Genomic DNA, 25,600 nt, shown 5'->3' with positions numbered 1-25,600 from the left:
TCTGTTTTGTACTTCTGGTTGTTTTACGTTTTTTTACCCATTCTGAAGGATTTTGTTTTTAAAGCCATTGTCTTGATGTTATTTCATTATTCCACCTTCAGAATGAAGTGGCAGGTGATTTTTGAGGCTTCTAGGTTGTTGTTTTTTTTCCAGATGTAATTACTTAACAAAAACAAGTGCTTATTTGAACATTTCTCTTCCCTCCCCATCACTTAACCACCCACCTCCAAAATAACAGTTTGGAGTAGCACACACAGTTTGGGGTAAAATAGTTAGCACCCCACATACATACTCCCCTTCTCTTAATCCCTGTCTGTTTTATTTTAAAATATGCAAGGGGCCAGAATTCGTGCCTGATCTAGGGGGGAAAAGTGACTCTAACAAGATGCACATAGAATAGCACTGTTCAATCTCACTGCTTTTATGCTGCTCCTCTTGCGTGTGTGCATCGTCCATTAGGGCTAAGCACTTGTCTTCATACCTGTCTTCAAAATGTCAGGGACACAGTAGATGCTTTACATATAAACTCTGGTGTAGCTCCATTGAGGTTAGTGGACTCGAACTAATGATGATTTTGGCCCTGTTGATGTTACTCTCTGCTTCCTGGTTCAGAGGAGGGCTTGTCTAATAGCCCATGTAAAGCAGTGGGCTAACTAAATGATGCCTAGTGAAATGCTTGGCATAGCTATTTGGAGGGCTGTTGCATTATAGATGGAACTACCTGCCTTTCTGAATAGCAGGATGTTCAGCAGGGGTGGACAGCAGTCCCACAACTCGGTGTACGGTACATCAATAAACACAGCTATGTAACTCCTGTGGGAGTTACAGTACTAGCTAGCTAGCTAATCCACCTTTGGGCTCGGAGCTAAGAGTCTGGGCCTGCCCATGCTGTATTGTGCTGTATTTACTCTCCAAAATGCCAGAGCTGCATCTGTAATGCTGCTATTTAGCATCCTTTGATAAACAGAGAAACTGATATCAACTAGAAGTCATTTGTCTTTCAAATCACTATGGTATCTACTAATTGGAGGGACAAAAGAAGCTGGGAAAATAAACCGCAAAGAAAGAAAACACAGTCTCAGAGTTAGATGGAAAACATGCTGGGCAGATGCCATCAAAAACCCAGGAAGAGTTAAGAAATGAAGCAAATTGGGATACAAATTAAAAGATCTTGCAGGCTGGTTTAGAAATAAGGGTAGTGAGGAGGGGGAATGTGTATCTACACATCTAGCACTCATTTCTCTATCAAGAGAATTTCTGCTACTACATCCACCCCAATGGTATCTAATTTCACCCACTGCTCAGTTTACTATATCACATCCTTGAAAGACTTGTTTTTTTGCCATTAATTCTCCAAATACATAGGCTCCAGGGTAAGCAGAAAGTTTATAAGTGATAAATTAAACAAATTTCAGGCATTTTCTTTGGAAACAAAAGAAACAAATTTTAACCCACCAGGTAAATAAATGCTATCCAACCTAGCAAGTATGTATGCTGAACTGAACAATTATATAAATTTGGCTATTTCCCGTTGCAGATAGCTAAACAGTCAAAGACCATTTTCACTGTTGGAGTTCAGTAATTTGAAAGAAAGGGGATAAGAAATTATGGTGATTCAGAGCCAACATGTTTTGAATTTTATTGAGGTTTTGAGAATTATGAGCAATTTTCCATTTGAAAATAGATATCCAACCCTGGAAAGTGTGATAATGGTCAGTAATTGGTGATTCATTTCTATGCAATTGCTGCCTTTTAAAACAAACTGGGCCAAAGATGCCCCTGATGTAATCCCAATGGATTTTCCCACTGTGCTGTCGTTATTGTTAAAGCATTAAAGATTAGATACAATAGCATGTTCTTTTCTGACTGTTCAACTACATAGCAACACTTCTACTACCAATATTGAATTCCCCCCTAAATAAAATGATTGCTCAGAATAGTAAGTTTCTATAGTAGCACGTAAAGGCTTGGATTAGCATATTTAAAAAACCCTTGCCTTTTGAGGATGTACATCATATGAGGCTTAGAGTGGGACAAGGCTTTCAGATGTTGGGAGATTGAAGTTATTGCCCCTCACAGCAGTGTAGGATGGAGAGAAGAAAGTATATCTGCTTTGGGGCCATCTGGGAACACTGGGGTGAATCTTAGCAGAAGGGTTTAATAGTGTCATTCCAGTTGTCCAGGTCATTTATTTGTATATTAGAATTTAATGCTGATGGTCTTTATCAGTGCTGTAAGGTGTTTTTATTTTATTATGGCACTCAGAGTTTTTGATATAGGCATTTCCCCTCCCTCCCCCAGCCTTAAATTGAAATTGACAAGTTGAATCCTTAAATCATAGAATCGGAGATGTAGGGCTGAAAGGGACTTCAAGATGGTTAGTCCACCCCGCTGTGCTGAGGCAGTACTAAGTATACCTAGACCATCCCTGACTGGTGTTAGTCCAACCTAGTCTTAAAAACCTTCAATGACTGGAGTTTCAAAACTGCCTTAGGTAACTTGTTCCACTGCTTAGCTATCCCAGTATTAAATCCAAATCTTAAAATGTAAAGTCAGGAGAGGTTGTTGGGGCAGTTCAGGGTTGGAGGCAGGAGTAACTGAATGACTTAGGTGTTCAGAGGACCCCAGTGTTCAAAACTCACAAATTAGGCTCCAAAAATCATGAGATTGACTTAAAAATCATGAGATTTAAAAAAAAATAGAATTTGGGTTCTTTTTATTTGCCTTCCTCTTTTTGAGGCTTTAGGGTTCACATTTTAAAGTTTTTCTCCATAACCATGAAGAGTTAGCTTGCATTAGTCAAAAAATGTAAATTCCTAAGATTCTCAAGTTATCTCATGATTTTGGATGCTGAGGCTTTAGGAAAACACTAAATAGTAAGACTCTCAATAAAATTGCAAGAGTTGGTAATATCAGTATAGGTTCAGAGCCAGTCCATGCAGAATATTGACTATTACATAACTAATTTGCCTGGGTTTATCATTTTTATTTACCTTACGCTTATGGGAATGGTACTAACTAAAGATAACTATTTCACCATTTGATACTCATCATTATTTAGACAAAACCTATTTGTTGTTTTCAGAACAATTCATTATTCCAAACTCTGCTGCTTTATTCTCCCCAGTTAAATAGAAAATCTCTCTTTCATAAAAAGTTAGGAATTATGTCAGATGAAAAGCTGACAGTTTAATGGTTTTCCACACATTAAAATTGCACAGCTCTCAATAAACCCTGAGTTACTGAGGTTGGTCGTAAAATGGTTATTGCTGTTAATAAAGCCTGTAAATCTTAACAGGTCATATTTGCTTTGGACAATAAAACTTCACATAAAGGCTCATTGTGTAAGGCTAATTCTATTCACATGAAGGTAAACAGCCTACTTAAAATAATTCAGTGTCTTTGGAAACTGGATACCAAATTCAAATCAGAACAGATCATGGTTTGTGGCAATAGTCCTTGTGGCTGTAAACTCATTAGTTCTTTGGGGCAGAAACTGCCTTTTTTTGGGACCGTGGTCCACAACTGGGGCTCCTGGGCACTACAGAAATACAAACAATTATTATTATTTATTAATTCTCATGCACTAAGAAGGGTTAGGGCTGTTCAGCACTTGGATGGGAGGCTTTTAAGAAGCAGCCAAAGCTTCCTGAATGGTGTCAGAGATTCAGTCCATTTATACGGTTTGCACCATTTTTTGATGAAAGTTTCCTGTTTAAGCACTGAGAGTTGGATTCAGAGAGGGGAAAATACCGATTAGATCCAATTTCGATAGCACCTATTCAGTCAACTCTGACTCCAATTCCTGTGATTTTTATCTCCCTGCCAATGCAGGACTGTTCCCTGAAATACGGTTTCTGAAGTTTGACTGAACAGTTTCCAAGGTCCGGCACATCCACTGCTTCCCTTTGGAGGCTGTTTATTTATTTGTATTGTAGGGATGCTGAGAGTCCCTGGTTGTAGACCAGCATCCCATAGTGTTAGATGCTGTAAAGACACCCAACAAAGAGATGGTCCCTTCCCCCAAAGCGCTTACATTTGAAGTATTAACAGGAGACAATAGGTGGATAGAACAGGAAGAGGGAACACAAAGATGGTTAGGCAGCTGGTGTGCTGTGCCTGCTGCTTTACATACCATCCAGTTTTGCGTATTTTATAGGCAACATAGCACAGGAAGAGTTTTCAGAAAGGATTTGAAAGAGGAAGATGGGTTTGTGCTTATTTCCTGATCAAATGCATTCTCCCTGTCAGGAAGTCCTCTCCGCATCACTCTTCAAGATTCACTCTAATTTTCCCCTTTCTTAATTTCATCCTCTTACTGCCAGTTTGAATCCCCTTTTGCCACCCCTAAATATTTGCACTCCATCCTTGATGTTTACACCCTTCAAATATTTGCAGTTTCATTTTGCCATCTTAGCTGAGTTTAATATATAAGGGATGATTAAAAGAGCTAAATATGGCTCTGAAGCTGCAAAGAGCTCCTTGCAGAATGGGGCAAGAGGCTCATAAATTGATCCCTGAAGCCCGTTGGGGATTGTGCATCACTCTCACTGGTAATGTGTAGTACTCAGAGTTCAATAAATAGAAGGGATTTCAGATGGGATTAATAAATAAATCAATAGCCGAGTCCTATATAAAGGCAAAGTTACCCATTAACAGAAGCTATTTATGTGAGGGAGAAGGCGGGGATTTTCAAAGGCAAAAAGGTGCACAACTCCCAGTAAAAGAGAGGCTTCCATTGGTGCTTCTGAAAATCTCTCCATTACTCTGCGAAGGATTTGGGGGATGCAGATTTTTAGAAGGACGTTGTACCCAAGAACACACAGCAGAGGCTTGGGCAAGGCAGAGAAGAAAGTATGCACTTCTAATCTAATGTGAGTGTGAGAGAAATGGCAAAGTTGTTCCAAATAGTGGGAGCTGCAGGGGAGAAGGCTCTTGAACCAACAAGTTGAATAGAGAAGAGACTAGTACTAGATCAGAAGGGGAGTGAGGTGAAGATGTGTGTGTTGAAGTCAAAGAAAGTGAGAAGGGTAATTTGTTAAGTGGAACCTGCAATGTCGGAGTCAGTGGGATTATTTTAGACTGGGAAGGCTGTGATTGTATTACTACTGAATGTTTTATAAAGCTGTTATGTGTTAGACTGAGCTCCTCCTGGGGAGCCTGTTACCTTTTATCCCATGCTGCAGAGGACCTGATAATTCTTTTGTAAACAGTTTAAGCTTTCGTGCGGATTGTGCATGAAAACTCATTCATTTGGGCTTATGGGCTTTGCGTGGGATGACGCTTTCCAGATTGTTACTGCAACGTGAAGGTTGTACATTACTCTAATCTGAGGTGGCTATAGCAGGGAGGACTAATGGAGGATGCAGCTTACATCAGGGATCTGGCAATGGTGACCTTTTCAATAATTAGTATTTGATTAGAATGTCTAACATTGTTACAGAAACCTAATGGACTCTGAAGAAAGGAAAGCATTGGATAAATATACTAGGATGTTAGAGACCGGAAGGATCTTCACGAGTAATTTTTTCGAAATTCCTGTTGCCACAAAGTAACTATGAGTAGTCAATGGGCTACTAAGGTATTCAGAAAGCAGGTAGCCACAACAAATCTGTCCCAACTAAGCAAAATTGGTCTGTAAGTTTAAACAAAGTGTGTTTCATAGCAATTTTGTAATTTTCCAGGGCTTTGGATTAGGCCCTGTGTAACAAGGTGAAGTTTGGACAAATCAGTAAGCATGCAAAGGGAACCAGTGACTCTAAAAAAAATAATTGGGGGCCATGATTAATCAGCTGGACTTGAGCTTCCTGTGTGATACTGTGGCTAAAAGGACTAATGCCATCCTTGGATGTACAAATTGAGTAGGATGAGGAAGATTATTTTGCTTATGTATTTGGCACTGGGATGACTGCTACTGGAGTACTGTGCCCAGTTCTGGGGTCCACAATTTAAGAAGGCTGTGGAAAAGTTGGAGAGGATTCAGAGAAGAACCATGAGATTGGTTAAACAATTGTTAAACCTGCCTTACTGAGAGAGACTCAAGGAGTTCAATTTATTTAGCTCAACTTATCAAAGAGAATGTGAAGGGGTGACTTGGTCCAGGTCCATAAATACCTATATGGGAACAGATATTTGAGAATGAAGGACTCTTCAACCTAGCAGACAAAGGTATAAGAAGATCCACTGGCTTAAAGTTGAATCTAGACCAATTCAAACTGAAAATAAGGCACACATATGTAAAAGTGAGGGTAATTAGCTATTGGAACAATTTACCAAGGGTTGTGGTAAAGTCTCCATCACTGGCAAGTTTAATCAAGACTGGATGTCGTTTTCTAAAAAAAGATGCTCTAGTTCAAACAGGAATTAATTCAGGGAAGTTCTGTGGCCTGGTTTATGCAGCAGGTCAGACTAATCACAACGGTCCCTTTTGGCTTTATAATCTATGACAGACCTAGGCTTTTTATGTCATTAGAAATTCCACAGTTGCATATATCAGCATTTTTCTAAGAGTATTGTCTATTTTTGGTACAGACATCCCTTTTTTTTCCCCAAGGAAACTTTATGGATCTGAACCCAAATAGAAAACAATGTAGAAAAGCGATTTCACTCCCATTTCCTATCATCATGCCAGTATTTGGCCAAATCCCCTATAAAAAGTTCTGATTATTCTATCCACTAGGTGAAAATTCAGGACTATTATTTTTCTGATGAGCCAGCATGTTGTGTGGTTGAGCTAGTCCCCAGATAATCGATCGATCTCTTTATTTCTGTGACTGACTGATATAATCAAACCTCTGATCACGCAACACTCGTCAATAGAAAGCAAACGCTTTACAACTGGAATGAAATTTAAATCCAGTTCAGTTAATCATTTGAGCATGTCCATTGCCAACAATATAAATCTTCATCTCTAGGATTATTTCTTCTGCAATGTAAAGGTGCTGAAGATCAGCTAGAGCTAAGTGTGGAGGTGTTAAAAATAAGCATTCTTGCCACAAATGACCCAAACCACCACTTATGTGTGGTCGCCTTCCCCAAAGGAAATGGAAAGCAGGGTTTCTCCATGACAGCAGTTGTCATGCTTCTGTAGGAGAAATCAGGATAGATACATGTGATCCTTTGGAAGATGGGGAGCTGTTCTTTCCCTTTCACCATCCTTCCTTCTCCCTGCCTCACGCTGCTTGCAACCAAGTGATTATAATTAGTGCTAGCTATTTGTTTGTCTATGTGAAAAATTAGTTAGTGGATCTCCGTGCATTTCCTAATGGATAGCTGTCTGCATTACTAAATACATTACAGTAGCACTGATTGGCAGCATTAGCAGAGATGCTAAGTATTATGGGGCTATGAAAAGGCCAAAGAACATGTGGGCATCGTGACTAAACTACCCTTTCATCTTTAGAGAGAGTTCTCCCAGGCCAGCTTTGAAATCGTTTGGGGAAGCGTGTATTTCTGCTGCTCATGCAGCACCTCTTCCATGGATAAACAGGAGTGCAGTGTGCAAGGCTATTGGTGAAAGGTGCCAGATTCAGAATACTTCAAATGTTAATATCCAAGAGGAGGAGTTGGGAGAACATAGTTCAAAAGATTTGGAATATGTGTTTTGCTTGTATCAAATTAATTTATAAATACAAGAAGCTACTGTAGCATTGTCAATGCTCTGTGTGTTCACACAGTTTAGTTTTAGTAAATAGTCTTTAAGCTGAATTACACATTAGTAAAAGCAAATAATCAGGTAAGCCTACAAATAAGGAACTGCAGTACTATAATTCAGGTTTAACGTTGCACAGGGATGAATCAAGAGCTCAAAATCCTGCTGAGGCAGCACTGATTTTAATGTTGCTTCGAAATGCACTATACTACCCTGTCCTGATTCATTTAGCAGCAAATTTCAGTTGCCTGTGTCAGCTAGGACTTAAATAAAAATTATATAAAGGAGCATCTCTTTAAATATGTGATTTCTTCCCAAGAACTCAATTGCAAACTACATGGAACGAAAGTAGTCCTTTGCATATGAGATGCGACGGAATGTGCCTGTTATTAATAGTACTAAAATCCTCATGCAGCAACAGTTGGTAAGAAGACTGAATAACTTATGTATTACCCATTGCCTTCTCATTTTAGATAGGTTAGGTGGCCCCAGGAGAATATGAAGACATTCTAAATTCTTCAGCAATAGAGATGGGTGTTTACCATTACCATATGCCTCTGCCTATAGATGTGACAAGAAAAGCCCACGCACCATCTGTCCAGGAGCAACTTAGCTCTGTTCCTAGAATGTATTGCCTTTGGAAAGGGGCTACATGTGCTTCCAGGAATTAGATGTCCTCAAGTTCCAGCACGTTCAGCATTCGGCACACATTCCATCTTCCCAGTTGGGCATATGGCTGTGTCCCCATTATCTGGATAAGGTGAGGCACACTCTGTGCCTCTCCCCATTTGGAGGTAGCTGGATTTCTGTGGGCATTCTTGGTGCATTGCCACTGCATTAGGAGAATTAAAACAAAATAAAATGAATCTTCTTCTCATGTGCTGGCACAGCAAGTAAAATGGAGCTGGTGAGCAGCTGCGCTGCAGGCATCAGCACCCAACCCAAATCGATGCAGTTTTTATGAGAGTTGAATGCTAGAATATTTTTTTTTTAATGTGTCAGTCTGCACATCTGATAATCCTCTGCTATGGCAAATGTTGATTTAAACATAAGAGTCTCTGCTGGCATGAGCATGGTGGGACTGGAGCCATTCCTTTTACTGTTGATTCTGAATTGGCCCAGGGAGAAAACCGTTCTGGCTCCCAATCCCCACAATAGATTCTCCCCATAGATATGTTTAGGAATTGTGAGCAATAGGGGTCTCATTTAGGTTGGAGTGCAGCAATATTACAGTCCCAACACTCTAATGGCAGTGCTGTTAGGCTGCCAGGTCGGGCTCAATTAACTCTGGTCCTGATTCTCCTCTCATTTATACTGTTAAACCCCATTGACTTCAGTGGAGCTACTCCTGATTTACCCTGGTGTGCTGTCAGTGAGGGGGAAATGAGGCTCAGTTCTCCTCTCCCTTGAGCCGCAGGACCGATAGCTTAGTTTGCCAGAGCAACATCTTTATCCTTGCCAGTGTTTCGTCATTCAGACCTATCCCCTCACTACACAGCTAACATCAGTGCTTGAAGAAGGCTCGCCACTGCTGAGTCTTTGCGATGCAGGCTGCGGCTACCCAGAGAGGGGAAGAACTTCTCTCCACTCCACTGACATTTCAAACACCCCCTGTGACAGTGATGCACACTGTCTGCTGCATGAGAAGTAAAATGACATGGAGTTGTCTCTTCCAATGGTCTGACCAGTCTCTGTCCTGCTGCTGCCACAGCTGACCTTGCTACCATTGGCCTGATGTATTATGAGAACCAGTAGGGAAGCTTCCCCAGCCCCAGTGCATGAACACAAGTTCAGGTGTAGAGAGAGCGTGTGCATGTGTGACACCTTCCTGATAGCAAGGTGTGCATTAGAACCAACACCATGAGCATCTTGAGCCTGGCGAAGGTGAAAATAAGCATCCCTGACCTGCTAACACAAAAGGTTGTCAGCTTCTCTTGGTAAGAGATCCCGTGAGGCACCAAATGGATTGTTAAAACACAAATTCAGTCCCTTTTTGTCTAGAAGCCCCTGTGGTTTCTGAAATGGAGCCTGCCATGGAGTTAACTTAAAGGATAGCTTCAAAGGGATGAGCAGAAGTAGCAGATTGAAGCACCCTGTAGGCAAAGTCGGATCGCTTCTTCATTTACAGTCAATCAGTGTAAAGAAAACAGGGCTCGCCAGCGAAGTGGCAGATTGATTTTAATCCGGCTCTGTTTGGCTTTGGAAGCCCTGAATGGCATAGGCCCTGGCTATATTCAAGGAATCCTGCTTGAGTCCTTCCTTGCAGAGATATCTTTGCTGTCACACTAGTTGCCCATCCAGGAGTTCTACCCTGGTTGCACCTTGAGAGTGGAAGTGCGAGAGGCTGCACCTCTCTCACTCGCCCCCGGGATATCCTTATCAGCCCGTCCCTAAAAAGTAACAAATATGCTTGTGTTCATGTCTGCCAGCCCCTGCATAAGACTGTCCTTGGCGTCTGTTTAAACAACGTCATGAGCTTATTTGTGTTTTTATACTTTTTTTGTTTTTAAAGAGGTTTTAACTGTATTGTATTATTGTGCATGTGCTTGGCTGTGTGTGTTGCACTGTATAAGCTGCTTATTAATTATTACTTCCTTGCATTATTGGTGGACAAGTCCTTGCACTGTTCACGCTATGCGCCGTTTGCATTCTGTATTGCATTAATTTGAGCTGACCTTTAGATTATGCCCCTTGCCTAGGCTGAGCTATGTTTTCCATCTTTTATTGGGGGCAAGCTAAAAAAAATGTACAACCTTGCATGAAACACCTGCTGTTTTCAATATTAGCCAAGGCCCTGAGTCCATGAGAAGGGAAATGTGGCCATGGGTCCAGACTTGTCTCTGGCACGTGAAACACAGTTCAGGCTAAAATAGGTGTTCACTATCTGGAAAACAGAAGTCAGCAATAACTATCCTAATGTATTGTCCTGTCAGTTTTCTACTCTTTTCAGAAGAACAGTTTACTGGCGTGATGCTACCCATGCACAGGGAATCAGGTTTATTATGTGCATGTCTGTTTGGAAACAGGTCTTCTGGCTGTAATCTAGTTTGACTGCTCACTGACTATTTCTGAATTCTTTGTTTTGACAATACTCTTTATCTGAGAAGCACCATGTCAGCTTATGCTGCATCCCTCATGCTGAGCCTGCTACTTCTAGGTCAGTTGTAAAATGTTGTGCGAAATATATCCCGGCATTCAGCAAGGACAGAGCTGGCACGCCATACCCTTTCAGCTAATTCAAGATATAGAAAAATTATAGGGGCTAGGCAATGATGGCAGATATAAAGTATTCCAAAGACTGCACCATACAGAAAAGTCCAAGACCTCTGTGAAGATACATAGACCACCATGCTAGTAATAAACAGCCAGTAGGACCCAGGAAAAAAAAAACCCTTTCAAAATAAGGTGACCATTTATTATCAGTCAGACAGCTGTCTATAACTAGCTTAGAGAGCTAGAATGCTATTGAGCAGAAAAAAATGGGAATAGAAGGGTGCCTGCAGCTGTAAACATCCATCATGCAGGCACGAAACCTTACATGTTTGTAGTCTACCAGCCCAGGCCCATTTTGGGCACTAAGGGGTAACCCATCCTCTAGAAAAATGTCATTGCTACCACACGTTAGGAATATATCTGGTGGTCATCATCAGTGTGGATGTAGATGCTGGAGGAGGTGTAGTTTTTCTATATAACATCATGTTTAAACGTTATCAGGCATCCAATCTGAAAAAAATAATAAAATCACAAAAAAGAGCCAGAACTTGTTGGAAATATAGTCTAATTTTGACAAAAATTGGAAGAAAGCTTCTAAATATAATTGATAAAATGCAGCCATGAGCTCAAAATAGTACTGTTTTGGAAAGTTTGAGAAATATTTAGCCCCTGGTGATCTATTTTATGCATTTTCCTGTATTTTTTTTTGCCTTTGGTTAAAGCTAAAGTATGTAGTCACATGGCAGTAGGAGCTTGTTTGTACCATGGAATACATCAAGATATTTGTCATCATTTGTAGAGTGGACTGATGTGAGAACAGATGTCAGTCCGCTATTTTTATGAAGTTATGCAGATAAGATTCCTACCCCTAAATTATAAAATATATATTTTTGATGTTTTCTCCTTGGCTGGCGACATAAGTCTAACACATATATGGTTCAACTGTGATTATCATCTTACTATCTCTGAATACAATGACAATACATGTAAACTACTTATATATCAGTAATAATAGTTAGTAGTAGAAGGGCTGTATACTGTCTTGTATGACTGTATTATGTGAATAACCCCTACATGTAACTATCAGCTACTAAAAGTTTAATGCAACGCCCCTTCAAGCTGTATTTACTCACAAAAATAATCATTTGCAGATAGTTGAAACATTTGTACTCCCCCTCAGAATGCGTGTCTGACGTGTTCAATGCTCTGTTGCTAGGCTAATCACTGTCACAGTTGCATGCATCAGCACACACCAAATCTTCTGTGTGGCATTTGCATATCCTTGTTGCACAAGTGCTCTCACAGCTGCACTAAACAAGTGGGGGAAAGTGTCTGGAGCAGGTACCAGCACTATCATTTAGGAAGAAGACACATGAAGATACTGAACTGTTGCATGATTCCATGTGCATGACTAGATAATTTACAGATGGCAGTGTCTCACTTGTTTTGTTCTTCTTAGCAACCAAATTGTAGCACACGTTATCCAGAGATCCTTGCTTCTTACCACTGTAAAATAATGATACTAATAGGCTGCTGACTCAGAAAAAGCTGCAGTTGGGTTGGACCGCAGTTACCTACCTTCAAATCTTGCTACTGGTACTGAGCAAGGACAACTTGATTCAGCTACTGCTTGGTCCTTCATTAACGTTCTGGTTAGATCAGGTCTGTCCATGCCATGAGTTCAAAATAAAAGTACTAATTTATAAAGCTATCAACAGCCAGAGATGTAGGTACCTCTTGAACTGTTGGATCATCTTTGATGTGTGACCATGTCTGAGTGTTTCTGCTCTTTGCCCTGGATATTAGGAAAAACTTTCTCCCTAGGAGGGTGGTGAAGCACTGGAATGGGTTACCTAGGGAGGTGGTGGAATCTCCTTCCTTAGAGGTTTTTAAGGCCAGGCTTGACAAAGCCCTGGCTGGGATGATTTAGTTGGGGATTGGTCCTGCTTTGAGCAGGGGGTTGGACTAGATGACCTCCTGAGGTCCCTTCCAACCCTGATATTCTATGATTCTAAAACTGCTCACAGTGTAGGTAATGGGAGAAATCTTATAAATGACAACATGCAATTAGGTTACTGACACACCACAGCTGATCTTTCACACTTGTTTTTGGGATAGAAAGAAATCACTTTTCTTTTGCACAAAGCTGGGGGGGAAATGAGCAGTCTGCACACAGAACATGTATGACTAGCCTTCCCCTGATCTGACCACCCCACAATTCAAAATCCCCACAATCAAAATATGATTAAGATTTTCACTTTGGTTCTACAATGTGGGGCCGTTGGGAGCAAGACATGGGATGCCAACAGGTACAAAAAACAAACAAAGGCTGCACTAGACAGAGTCAGACTGGCTTGGAAATTTTTATGTGAGGTGCGAAGGCCTTGGGTACTATTTGTGGTGCAAATCTGGGGTCATGGTCAAGCAGCTCCTGAGATACAGCTCCTTTCCCTTCCTGGCAAATAACATGTATTTAATTTTTAAGTGCTCTAAAAAGCAAAGGCAGAGACAGGATGCTTTGAGAACTGGTATGCCAGCTGAAGCCCCAGAATACCAGCTGGGGTACAATTTGGGGGGGCCTTGGATGAATAGATCCTCCCCTGTCCCCTAGCCTGTTTTTTATAATGGGACAAACTACCCAGGTAAATCCAGCAGATTTTTAGTTGGAGGCACAGACAGCGGAGCTGCAGCACTGAGCTGAGAACGAATGTGCTCCGTATGGGCCACAGGCCCACAATGCAGAATTCAGGGGAGCTGAGAATAGGTACATTCAGTCCACAACATAGGCACACAAAGGGCCCTAGATGCCTAAGTCCCAGATTTAGTCAACACTGGGATCCGCAAACCTCCTGCTCAGCTGCCACCCACCCCTATAGCCCCCTAAGCTCACTTGACAACTACGTTTTTGCTCTAAACGTTCCCTAGCTGCTTATGTTCTTCTTCGAGAGATGTCCCTGTGGGTGCTCCACTCCAGCTGTTGGTGTGCACCTGCGCCTTCACTGGGAGATTTTTCCAGCAGTACTCGCACAGGCCACGCACACACGGTGCCTGCCTCACGCGCCAAAATAATGCATGCACGTGGCCCGTTCTCCTCAGTTCCTTCTCTGCTGTCCCCGGCCTGAGACGGAACTCAGCAGTCTCGCTCAATTATTTCTCACTTTAGTTAGTTGTTTTATACAGTTTATCTAGTTTTTTTAGACAGATAAGTTTCATTTCCCCTTCTTCTCTTCTTCTTTTTTTTTTTTTAAATCCTTCCCAGTTTTTCTCTGTCAGCTAGACAGTTTATACTATGCCTGGCTCTCCAGGTTTTAAGAGATGCACCTACCAACCTTCTTTCCTAAACCACATGCGAACACTTTTGAAGTAGCAATGCACACACTCGACATGCGCAAAGCGTTGTCCTTTTATTTGGATAGGACTAAGCCCTTTAGGGCTTCCCCTAAACTTTTCATTTCAATCGCAGAACGATCCAGAGGCAAATCCATCTCTATCCAGAGAATATCCAATTGGATAGCAGACTGCATCCGCCTATGCTCCCAACTAAAGAAGATGAATCCTCCAACTTCTGTTAGAGCACACTCCACCAGATCTGTGTCAATGTCTGTGGCATTCTTACGTAACATTCCCCTCACAGATATTTGTAAAGCCACCACCTGGGCTTCGGCACATACCTTTGCTAAACATTATGTCCTTACTCAGGGACCTCTGACCGACATTCAAATGGGCTGAGCTGTGCTGTCTACAGCTTTCTTACCAGAGCCAAAGTCCCTACCTTGTAAGGAGATACTGCTTTTCAGTCACATGGCGTGAAGCACCCACAGGGACATCTCTCGAAGAAGAAGAGGAGGAGGAGGAGGAGGAGGTTACTCACCTGTGCAGTAACTGATGTTCTTTGAGATGAGTGTCCCTTTGGGTGCTCCACTACCCACCTTCCTCCCCTCTACTTTGGAGTTTGGCGCATGAGGCGGGCACCGCGCATGCACGGCCCGTGTGAGTACTGCTGTAAAAATCTCCGTGTGAAGGCGCGGGGCGCACCAACAGCTGGAGTGGAGCACCCACAGGGACACTCATCTCGAAGAACCTCAGTTACTCACAGGTGAGTAACCTCCTCTTTCTGCCCTGAGCATGTGTCCTGCGACCTCATTCTAGGCACCAGAGGCCGAGCTCATGGCTAAGCCCCTGCATGATTCTCCAATTGAGGACAAAGAGGCATTGCTCTGCCCATCTTCCCTGTGGGGCTCAATCTGGTAGGCAGGCTCAGATGGCACCTAACTCCAATCAAAGCGGTCGGGGAGGAAATCATGTTCAGCTCAAGGTTTAGGGTAGTCAGCCAGCATATGGGACAGCATGGGTCAGTTTCCTCTCTCTGTCTCTTGAGGAAAAGGGATTTGAACAGGACTCTGCCACCTCTCAGATGGGTATCCTGAGAGAAGAAGCAGGTCTCCTTCATAACAGGATTAGGGTACTCAGTTGGGATGTGGCCCAAATAATATTTAATTCAAGTGGAACAGCTTTAACAGTCAAGACTGAGGGGAGCCCCCCTTCTTGCTATCACTCATATTCCAATCATTAGGGCACTCACTGGGTGATAGATCCCTCTTCAAATTCCTTTGCCTCAGGCAGAGGTGGAAATTGAAGCAGGGTCCCCTACATCACAGACCCTCCCTTATTATACACCACAGACTAGAGCACACACCCTGGCTGCAGGAGATGCCTCTTTGAGGTCCTTCATCAAGAGCAGAGGCGGGATTTGAATCCGCAGCTGCCATAACCTAGGCGAGCAGTCTGTTAAACGATAGCGCTGAGAATGGGAATGCTGTGTGAATGCCGCAAGCACTGAGATCTAGGTGGGGAATGCAGAACAGACACCCTCAGTGCCAGCCACAGCCTTGCACCCAACACCAGTGTGGGAAATTGAGAACAGGCAGTCTCAATGTCTGCCCTAGACACAGAGCCCTGACACTGGGGACTGGGGGGGTCTAAATGGGTGTGTGAGAGAAGCATTCTGGAGCTCCCATTTCCCCCACACTCCTGCTTCTTGGGAGGTGGGGAGAAGAGCTCTAAACTCCTTTTCCACTCATTTCTGTGGGCACTCAGCTGCTGTCTTCAGACATTTCTTTTTTCTCCATGCCACTGAAAGCTGAAGTACAGTCACATCCATTGACAGCATGAATGTTTGGCAGTATAAGGCACATGTCTGTTCCCAGCTCTCCAGCCACTCTATGCCTGGGAATCAATCACTTCTTTTGGCCAACTCCAGTTTTGAAATAGAATTCATCTACCCCAAGAATAGAGCAATATCTTGGACTCAGAGGTTGTATCTTTGTGCCCAAGTTCCATGTTAGCACCCTGTTTACTCTGAGTGTTTGCTTTGCATGAGCGACTTACAAGAACATGTGCAAATCAGTTTCCTCGTGATCTGGTATTGCAGAATAGTTGCCAAGCACTTCTTTCACTGCTAGGGCAATGTCATGAAACCCACCAGCAAGGTGCACTTCGACCAGGTGATAATCTCTGTTCACCCTTTACGATCCAATCAGTGAGGAGAAAAATTCAAAGACTAAGGGTATGTATACACTACGAGAGTAGTTCGATTTTACTTAAATCGAACATGTAGAATCGATATTACAAAATCGAACGTGTGTGTCCACACTAAGGACAGTAATTCGACTTTGTGAGTCCACACTAACGGGGAAAGCGTCGACATTGGAAGTGGTGCACTGTGGGCAGCTATCCCACAGTTCCCGCAGTCCCCGCTGCCCATTGGAATTCTGGGTCGAGCCGCCAATGCCTTCTGGGTAAAAAAATGTGTCGAGGGTGCTTTTGGGTAACTGTCGTCATCCGTCCGTCACTCCCGCCCTCCCTCCCTGAAAGCGCCGGCGGGAAATCAGTTCGCGCACTTTTCTGGTCAGTGACAGCGCGGACGCCACAGCACTGCGAGCATGGAGCCCGCTGCGACCATCGCTGCAGTTATGGCCGTTGTCAACACCTCGCAGCTTATCATCCACCTTTCCCAGAGGCAGATGCAGAGAAATCAGGCGAGGAGGCTACGGCAGCGCGGTGAGGGCCTGAAGTCTGAGAGTGGCACAGACCTGTCAGAAAGCATGGGACCCCGCGCCGAGGACATCACGGTGGCAATGGGTCATGTTGATGTTGTGGAACGGCGATTCTGGGCCCGGGAAACAAGCACGGACTGGTGGGACCGCATAGTGCTGCAGGTCTGGGATGAATCACAGTTGCTGCGAAACTTTCGCATGCGGAAGGGGACTTTCCTTGAACTTTGTGAGTTGCTGTCCCCTGCCCTGAAGCGCAATGACACCCGGATGCGAGCAGCCCTGACTGTCCAGAAGCGAGTAGCCATAGCCCTCTGGAAGCTTGCAACGCCAGACAGCTACCGGTCAGTCGCGAACCACTTTGGCGTGGGCAAATCTACCGTGGGGGTTGTTGTCATGCAAGGAGCCAACGCAATCGTTGAAGTACTGCTCTCAAAGGTAGTGACCCTGGGAAACGCGCAGGTCATCATAGATGGCTTTGCCGCGATGGGATTCCCAAACTGCGGTGGGGCTATAGATGGAACTCACATCCCTATCCTGGGACCGGACCACCAGGCCAGCCAGTACATCAACCGAAAGGGCTACTTTTCAATGGTGCTGCAAGCACTGGTGGACCATAGGGGACGTTTTACCAACATCAACGTCGGATGGCCGGGCAAGGTTCATGACGCTCGTGTTTTCAGGAACTCAGGTCTGTTTAGACGGCTGCAGGAAGGTATTTACTTCCCAGACCACAAAATAACTGTTGGGGATGTGGAGATGCCTATAGTCATCCTCGGGGACCCAGCCTACCCGCTAATGCCCTGGCTCATGAAGCCCTATACTGGCGCCCTGGACACTGAAAAAGAACTCTTCAACTACCGGCTGAGCAAGTGCAGAATGGTGGTGGAGTGTGCTTTTGGACGTCTCAAGGGGAGATGGAGAAGCTTACTGACTCGCTGTGATCTCAGCGAAACCAATATCCCCATTGTTATTGCAGCTTGCTGTGTGCTCCACAATCTCTGTGAGAGCAAGGGGGAGACCTTTATGGCGGGGTGGGAGGTTGAGGCAAATAGCCTGGCTGCTGATTACGCCCAGCCAGACAGCCGGGTGATTAGAAGAGCCCAGCGGGACGCGCTGTGCATCCGGGAGGCTTTGAAAGCTAGGTTCCTGAGTGAGCAGGGTAACCTGTGACTTTTAAGTTTGTGTACAGAGAAGCTGAACCTGCCCCCGTTTCTTTACCCACTAAATGTTCAGTATCCTCTCCAGTTACATACCCCGTTCCCCCCCTTCCAACACACGTTTAAAAATAAAATCACTTGAATTTTGTTAATGAACACCGTTTTCTTTATTACTGTTTTCACGGGAAAGTGTTGAACCTGGGACGCAGACTGTGGTGGGGAGCGGGTGTACTGTAGTGATGCAAATGACCCTTCTAAACTCCAGGAATGACAGGCTCCGCAGTGGTGGACTGGTTGTTTCAACGGAGCCTGCCACCCCTCCTGTTCGGGACTCTGTGTGTGTGGGGGCTATGTGACTTTGTGGCAGGGGGAGGATGGTTACAGATCCCCTGCTGCGTGGCTCTGTGATCCAGGATAAGGACCGCTGCATAAGATCTCTAACTGCCCTCCCCTGCCACAAAGTCACAGAGCAACCCCCACCCCCCCCACCACAGAACATGAAAACCACCTCCCAGACTGACCAGGGTAACTAGTGACTGCACTGTGTGTGTGCCCTGCTGCTGAACCTGCCCCCTCCTCTGTACCCTGGTAAAGGTGACTGTCCTCTCCAATTACCAACCCCCTTCCCCCCCTTCAGACAGACTCTCCTCTAAAAGAACATGATGGAAACAGTAATTAACAGAAACGTATTTTTTATTAGCAACTACACATGAAACTGGGGGGTGAAACTTGGACGGGGGCTTGGGTGAGGCGGGAAGGAAAGGACTTGTCAAATTTTGGGGAATGAGAGCCTTCTAGTACTAGAGCAGTCTGCAGGGGTGGAGTGAGAGTTTTCACGGACTCTGCCGCCCCTCCTTCTTTGGACTTTGGGTGAGGGGGGTATGGGACTTGGTGGCGGGGGAGGGCGGTTACAGATAGACTGCAGCGGGGCTCTGTCCTCCTGCCTCCAGTCCTGCAGAACATCCACAAGGCGCCGGAGCGTGTCCGTTTGCTCCCTCATTAGTCCAAGCAGCGTTTGAGTCGCCTGCTGGTCTTCCTGCCGCCACCTCTCCTCCCGTTCCATGTGTGATCGGTGCATTTGGGACATGCTCTCCCTCCACTGGGTCTGCTGGGCTGCCTGGGCTCGGGAGCAGCCCATAAGTTCCGTGAACATGACCTCCCGTGTCCTCTTCTTCCTACGCCTAATCTGCGCTAGCCTCTGGGAGTGTGATGCCAGGCTAGGTCGGGAGACAGTCGCAGCTGTGGGAATGGGAAAAAGGGAGTGAATTCCTCAGAAAGATAAATTTAGTTGTGAACAAAGAACATAGTCTTTCTCTGTGAACAAGACCATGCACAGCACTTATCACATGCGCACTCAGGACAAGGTCGAATTTTCGGCCTTCGCATTCAGTGCCTGGGGTCTTGCAGCGCAGATCAGAGAAGCGGGGCAGGACACCGGAATTTGTGTAGCAGGCCGACATGGGAAGCCGTAGACTTGTGGCGGCTTAAAACTTTAATAGTAGCACTGGCCTCCTTTCACGTTCAAAGCAATGTCAGTCCCTGCTGCCAGCAATCCGGCAAGCATGAACTCTGCCCCTGTCCCACCCCCTCGCAGCTGTCGCAGGGAAAGATCCCTGTATGCTGCCCCTCTCCCGCCTCCACCGCGTGGCTGTAAGCCGCCGGTTACAGTTCTGTAAAGGAACAGGCAAGCAGTCCCAATACTAACATTCCCCTACCTAATTCAAAGCAGGTCACCATGAGCGACATCACTCTGATGAGGATTTCAGAGACGGAAAAAGAAAGGATGCTTCGGGAAAGCCTGCAAAGACCAGGGCCGTATGCCGCCATGCTCTGCAAGGCAATGATCCCGGAGTACTTGCTTGTCTCCTGGCGCGGAAATGTTTGCTACTACGGAGGACCCAATAAGGCCGCTCTCCCCAGGAACCTGATGCAAAGGCTTTCCAATTACCTCCAGGAGAGCTTCGTGGAGATGTCCATGGAGGATTTCTGCTCTGTCCCCGGACATATAGACCGGATTTTACTGTAGCTGCACTGGCAGGGACTAAACAGTAGAGCGGCTTGGGCAGAACAATCATGCTAAACCGGACATTATTAGATTTTTTTCAGCAGTTGCACTGCCAGGGACTGAACCGTTAAGCGCCTAGGGCAAAGTAATCATGCAAAACCCATTGTTAATATTGTTAATATTCCTGTTCTGTTAAAAATAAATGTTTAGGTGTTTTAAACACTTACTGAGTGATCCTTCCCCTGATTCTGTGTCCGGGTTAATGGCTGGGGACGGTTGGTAGGGGATCTTTGTAAGGGTGATGAAGAGATCCTGGCTGTCGGGGAAATCAGCGTTGTAAGCGCTGTTGACTGCCTCGTCCTCCTCATCTTCTTCCTCATCTTCCCCGTCCGCTAACATGTCCTAGGAAGCGGCCGTCGACAATATCCCATCCTCAGAGTCCACGGTCAGTGGTGGGGTAGTGATGGCGGCCGCACCTAGGATGGAATGCAGTGCCTCGTAGAAACGGCATGTCTGGGGCTGGGATCCGGAGCGTCCGTTTGCCTCTTTGGTCTTCTGGTAGCCTTGTCTCAGCTCCTTGATTTTCACGCGGCACTGCGTTGCATCCCGGCTGTATCCTCTCTCTGTCATGGCTTTTGAGATCTTCTCGTAGATCTTCGCATTCCGTCTTTTCAATCGCAGCTCCGAAAGCACGGACTCATCGCCCCACACAGCGATCAGATCCAAGACTTCCCGATCAGTCCATGCTGGGGCCCTCTTTCTATTCTGAGATTGCATGGCCATCTCTGCTGGAGAGCTCTGCATCGTTGCCAGTGCTGCTGAGCTCGCCACGATGTCCAAACAGGAAATGAGATTCAAACTGCCCAGACAGGAAAAGGAATTCAAATTTTCCCGGGGCTTTTCCTGTGTGGCTGGTCAGAGCATCCGAGCTCGGACTGCTGTCCAGAGCGTCAACAGAGTGGTGCACTGTGGGATAGCTCCCAGAGCAATTAGCGTCGATTTCCATCCACACCTAGCCTAATTCGACATGGCCATGTTGAATTTAGCGCTACTCCCCTCGTTGGGGAGGAGTACAGGAGTCGAATTTAAGAGACCTCTATGTCGAACTAAATAGCTTCGTGGTGTGGACGGGTGCAGAGTTAATTCGATGTAACGGCGCTAAATTCGACATAAACTCCTAGTGTAGACCAGGCCTTAATTTAACTTTGGAAACTGGTATCATCTTCAAGCGTTGCTTTGATAATAGTGTTAACGCAGTGGGGTTCCAAACATCTTGCATTTGGACATTCTCCAGGAAAGCTCTCTCACTGATTTGATTGATTTGTCATTTGCATAATTGTCACCAACAAAAGCAGTATATTGACATTGTAGTCCAAGTATAATGTTCAGCAGCTGATCATACAGCTCCCCAAAAGTTTTCCACTTGGCAATGTCAGTGTACGCCATCTGCAGAAGCATCATGAGGTCAATAATAGCTAATGTTGGCTCATCGGATGCTGGTAGCTCAATCATTGACAGATTTTTCTCCAGCCAAGACAGTGTGTTGCTCTTTTGGGTCTTTCTTAGAGAGTCATCCAAGTTGAAGAGGGAAAGTGGGACTGGTGCCAGCACATGCTTCATCAAACCCTGGATAGCAACATCTCTGGACTGGTAATAACTGTCAGCTTGCTGACTATCTGACAATTAATAGTTATTACTTGTGCCGTCTGCTTCTTTTTGTTTGTTTGTTCGACAGTATTGTTAAAATTACTAAATGATTTGAGATTATGCCTTTTATGGAATCTACCTCACCCCTTTGAAGCTTACTGGTTACAAGCTGCTTCATTTCTTGTGTGCCATTCTGTCTAATCATGCACAAACTTACTGCAGTTTCAGGATCCCCTACATCACAGACTCTCCCTTATTATACACCACAGACTAGAGCACACACCCTGGTTGCAGGAGATGCCTGTTCAAGGTCCTTCATCAAGAGCAGAGGCAGGATTTGATGTTGCAATGTTCACAAGTGGCTCTCTGGAGGGGGGTGGGGGAGCCAAATCCTTTTAGCATTAAACCTGGAACAAGCCCAGACAACAGTCACAGCTTTTATAATATCTTGGACAGAAGTTTAGTCTTCAGCCATGTGCTTGGTGGTAGCTTCTTTGTGGAGATCTGTTGCTGAGATTACATTTGTTTCGTCATAGCTGTTACAGCTGCCTTAAAATGTAGTACTCGGTGAGAGCCATATCTGTGTGCAAAGATTCTGATGCTTCCCAGTCTGTCAGGCACCATAGCTCTTAATCCCAGAGTTGCTGAACAGAAACTTTACTCTTGCACCACCATGCTACAAGGCCAGAGAGGGAAACTGCAGAGGATACTCAACAAAAAGAGGCTACACCCTCTGACTCAGCAGGATTAGCTGTCAGCTGCTGATTGGTCACCTTCTAACATAAAGCTTCCTCTTCCTGCCACACCCCTTGTCTGAACAACTAGTTGCGAGGTCTGCTGCTGGCTAGACTCCCAAAATCAAGCTCATACCTCCTTGTCTGGTTCCCACTCCTTGTTTCCATTACCTTGCCTTGTTCCTGCTCCTTCAGCCTGATCCAGGTATTGACTCTGGCTTTGACCCTTGGCATGACTTCTGGCTCCGACTCTGGGTTGACCCTGGCATGGCTTCTCCCTCTCACTCCGGCTGGGACCTTTGGCGCAGCTTCTGGTTGTGACTCTGGCTGTGACCCTTGCATGGTTTCTACCTCTGACTGACTCTAGCTGTGACCATGGGTGTGACTCGTGACCATGACTGTTCTCTGGGCTTCGCCTATTAGGTCAGACTGCCCATGTACAGACCCTGATGCAGTCCTTGATGAGAGATTGCTCAATGGTCAGGTCATGCCATACACCACTTAAAGGGTCTGGCAGTCTGGCTGCTCCCTAATTATCAAGTAGGGTGTGATCTATATTTGGCTTTTCCTTCTCCTCCAGAAGTCTGGATTCTATTGTAGTTACACATCCCCATCTAGCATAATTCACATGACCACACTAGAAGGTAAGTGGCATAATCTCTGCAAATGTCAAAAGCTCCATGGACTTGTTATTGTCTTTCTTTGCTACTTTGAAATCCATCAGTAGTTGGGAGAAATCGTTATATAGTTTTCCCAGAACAGAAATGTATATGAATAGTTTTTTTCCTTAGGTAATGTAAGTGTCCCTGAGCTGGCAGAGCAATTAGGTACTGTTCATTAAGTCTACCAGATCAATCTGTGCTTCTGCTCTTTTCTCTGTGTACTTTCTCCATATCTTCAAATGCTTCTGTACACTTTGGAGCTTTTCCCAAGATGTTTCTTCTGGGAGAACGTAATTGTTCATGGATTCACCAAGTGCCACCCATTTCAAGCAATTCATTACCTCATTCACAAGTTTGTGGATTCTAACATCCCAGTTGTATGCTTTCCCTCTTACAGTATGGCTGATGACTGAAGCAGTGTAGATGTTGGTTTGAAGACATCCGTGTGGAAGCCCACTTTCTTGCATCAAAGTGCCTATATCACCCATGAAATTCATTGCATGATGCATGCCTCCCATCTCAGGGTGGTCATTGTCCAGTTCATTTTGATTCTTCCATTTAATCAACTCTGCTTTGCAGTAGATTATTTTTATCATATCTGACATAGGTCCAGTCTTGGCTCAGAGTCGAATATATCCTTAAAATATTTCATCATGATGCATACTGTATTTATGTCAGTTGCTGGTGCAGGACAATAGCCAATGCTCATAGAATAGCAGACACACATTTCTCAAATCAGTCCATTTTATAAATAATGACAAATATTTTGATGTACCATATATGGTACAAACAAGTTCCTACTGTCATGTGACTAGACTTTTGCTTTAACCAAAGCTAAAAACTGGATAGGAGAAGGAAAAAAAATCCAGGTTTAATGTATTCATAGAATCATAAACTCTGGGTTAGAAGGGACAGCAACTGTCATCTAGTCTAATTCCCTGCCAAGATGCAGGATTTGTTGTGTCTAAACCATCCAAAACAAATGGGTATCCAGCTCCTTTTGAAAACCTCCAGTGAAGCAGATTCCACAACCTCCCTAGTCAGTCTGTTCCATTGTCCTACTGTTCTTACAGTTATGAAGTTTTTCCTGAAATTTAATCTAAATCTGCTATGCTGTAGATTGAACTCATCGCCTCTTGTCCTGCCCTCTGTGGCAAGAGAGAACAACATTTCTCCATCTTTTTAATGGCAGCCTTTCAAATATTTGAAGACCACTATCATATCCCTGCTCAGTCTCCTCTTTTCCAAATTAAACATATCCATTTCCTTCAGCCTTTGCTCCTATGACTTGTATTCCATCACTTTGATCATCTTTATCGCTCACCTCTGGATCCTTTCCAGTTTCTCTACATCCTTTCTATATGGTGGTAACCAAAACTGGACATAGTACCACTCTACTCAGCACTGGTTAGGCTTGAGCTGCAATACTATCACTTCACATGACTTACATGCTATGCCTCTGTTAATGCAACCTAAAATTGCGTTTGCTTTTTTTGAAACAGCATCACATTGCTGACTTGTGTTGCAGTTGTGACCGCCACAACTCCCAGATCCTTCTCAGCAGTGCTGCTGCCAAGCCAGTTATTCCTCCATCCTGTATTTGAACAATATTGAACAATTCGTCATCATTGTAGGCATAAAGAAGCATGTGTCATTTTACAGATCAAGTGCATCTTTCTTCACTTGCTGTAGTATGCCTATAATATGTATATTCACATGTTCACCTATATGCAAATTCAGTTTCCTAAAAAAGAGAGAGAGCGAGAGAGAGAGACTGACAAAATGTTGTATTCCCATTCTATAGTTGACCCATAGAGACTACTTGTCTGCTACTGCTTGCAGCTAATGGATGTTGTAAACATCTGTGCTTTGAGAGAGTTCTGGGTTCCATCCCCACTGACAACCCAAACAGAGGGGAACTATGTTATTAATGCTCCAGATGATATTACAGTAGAACCTCAGAGTTGCAAACACCAGAGTTACAAACTGACACACCTGATTTGGAACCAGAAGTACACAATCAGGCAGCAGCAGCAGACCAAGGGTGGGGGGGGGGGGGAGCAAGTACAGTACAGTACTGTGTTAATGTAAACTACTAAAAAAAATGGAAAGTTTAATAAAAAAGATTTGACAAGATAAGGAAACTGGTTTTGTGCTTGTTTCATTTAAATTAAGATGGTTAAAAGCAGCATTTTTCTTCTACATCGTAAAATTTCAAAGCTGTATTAAGTCATTGTTCAGTTGTAAACTTTTGAAAGAACAACCATAACATTTTGTTCAGCATTACGAACATTTTGGAATTACAAACAACCTCCATTCCCGAGGTGTTCATAACCCTAAGGTTCTACTGTATAGCTAGGCTTTATTTAGAAGGTATTTATTTGTAAGTGTCGTTTTTTGAGACTGTAAAATCTCTACTCAAGTCTCCAGCATTCCATCCATGTTCTGTATCAGAGCACAAGATTTAATAATACT

The 25,600-nt window shown here is 44.3% G+C and overlaps 1 protein-coding gene across 1 annotated transcript in view; it reads left to right on the top strand.

Annotated features, from left to right (window-relative positions):
- Window positions 1–25,600, top strand: part of UNC5D (unc-5 netrin receptor D) — a 159,709-nt gene that overhangs the window by 21,056 nt on the left and 113,053 nt on the right. The gene's annotated exons all lie outside the window — the stretch shown is intronic.

Source organism: Emys orbicularis, chromosome 2, assembly GCF_028017835.1.
Source record: "Emys orbicularis isolate rEmyOrb1 chromosome 2, rEmyOrb1.hap1, whole genome shotgun sequence".
In the NCBI taxonomy this organism is placed as follows: Eukaryota; Metazoa; Chordata; order Testudines; family Emydidae; genus Emys; species Emys orbicularis.
Note: the sequence above shows the minus strand (reverse complement) of the source record. Positions and strands in the feature narration are given on the sequence as shown.